The sequence below is a fragment of the Sinocyclocheilus rhinocerous genome, unplaced genomic scaffold, assembly GCF_001515625.1.
Source record: "Sinocyclocheilus rhinocerous isolate Xijiao unplaced genomic scaffold, SAMN03320098_v1.1 scaffold254, whole genome shotgun sequence".
Classification (NCBI taxonomy): domain Eukaryota; kingdom Metazoa; phylum Chordata; class Actinopteri; order Cypriniformes; family Cyprinidae; genus Sinocyclocheilus; species Sinocyclocheilus rhinocerous.
The window spans coordinates 1,271,694-1,273,707 of record NW_015628690.1 but is presented as its reverse complement, the minus strand read 5'-3'; positions in this window follow the sequence as shown (position 1 = coordinate 1,273,707).

The window sequence follows — 2,014 nt, the reverse complement described above, 5'->3', positions numbered from 1 at the left end:
CTGACATATTTCTTTAACACACCCATTTCTCTGTAGAACAATTCTCTGTAGAACAATAGAAAATCAATCCATAATCCCTGAGGCCATGTAAATTCATAATACATTTAAATCTGCGATTTCGCCAATTTAATTGTGATCTGGTATAGAAGGGTGGCTTGTGTGTACACAGCCACAGGCCGTGTCTTAAAACAAATCACACAATGTGTAGTCTGACTGATGTCTTCCCTTCCTGATGAACATGAGAGAGAGGAGGCACAATAACATCCCCAATCCCTCTTGCCCTACAACCTGTTTACATCCTCTGTTCTAAGAACCGCCACTATTATGTGTGGGAACACCACGTTAAACCCTTCCAAATGTCAGGTACACAGAGAGAAAACAACTGTCTTCGTCACCACTGGAAGTGAAAAAGACACCAACGCCTTTGCAATATAAAATACATAAAAGCTTTTTGAAATTAGTTATGAAGTGAAACATAATGGACTGAATTTCATAATGGACTGAATCAGAATGATTCATCTAATGCAGCAAACATACAGATGAAAAGGGAATCTGTGAGAATGAACAGGTTGCTAACAACACTAAAATTGTTTAATATTATTATTTATTTATTTTTTGCCTTCATTTGACAGAACAGTTGAGGACAGGATGCAAACAAAGAGAAGAAGAATCGGAAAAGGATATATATATAGGCTATATATATATATATATATACATATATACACACACACACACACACACATATTAGATGGACAGTTGGCAAGGACAGGATGATGATTCAGTCTGTAAGCCAATGATGGTAACCCTCATGATATATATGTGGATGTATAATCTGATGTAATAGTGATAACACCACATAGTGGAACTACTTAAATGGGATCATCAACAGTATGCTGACCACTCATAACATGATATTCATAATCTCAGACTACTTGAAGAATACTAATAAATTCTGTGGTAAAAACAAAACAAAACAAAACAAAAAAATGCACCAGTGCAGGGGCAGAAATTAACTTTTTCAGTAAGAGGCAATATTTCTTACCTTTAAGGCAATTTTCTAATTACCTTACTAAATGTATCTTTTTTACGTCAAATTCTTAGATTTAACTAGTTATTTTAATCAATAACAATACTGTAGACCAGTGGTCAGAAGAGACTTCTTTAAAAACATTAAAAATCTTACTGTTCAAAAACTTTTGACTGGTAGTGTATAGTCAATTTTAATTTTTCTCTCATTTCTAGCTTTTAATTGGCTTAGAAATCAGATAACTGCTGGACAATAACCAATTATAATGATTTGTTTATATACTACAAACACTTTTTTATCACATAATAAGGCAGAATATATAAACTATAGTTTCAATACTGTAATAAATGCTGTCAGCATTGTTCATATACTTTATTTATTACCTGGAGATGACTTGACAAACACAAATAAACCATATATTGTCGCAATGGTATGTTTAATGTCTTCATGTTTCCAAACGTTTCTGTTTTTCTGAAAACAACTGTTTTCATACAGGGATAGCTGCATGCTTTTGTCCATATTAGGAATTTCCTCATAAGACTTTCTGCACGAGAGCGCCCTCCGGCTTCGAGTATGAATGAAACATACACTGCACGGAGTGTTTAGCGCTCGGTGAATGTTCATCTCGCCTTATTCTGGGTCCGAATAAAACATCAGATCATGCACAGACTATCCTGTCTCTTTGAATTTAAATCTATATTTATTCACACCGACACGTCCCCCGCGTCCCCCGCGTAATCTACGCCCCTGGTATGCACATTGGGACGCAGGGGTTCTCTACGGTGACGAATCCAAACGCCTCTGATTGGACACTTCATTCATAAGCTCAACAAAAACATGCGTGATTGGTTACAAAGGCGCGTAAAAAGAAATTGAAATGCTACGTGGGCAAACCTAATGTAAATGAAATCGACATTTATATATTAATTTTTTTATTTATTTCACAGCCGTAATAGAATGTGAAGAGGCATTTTTTGCCCCTTATCT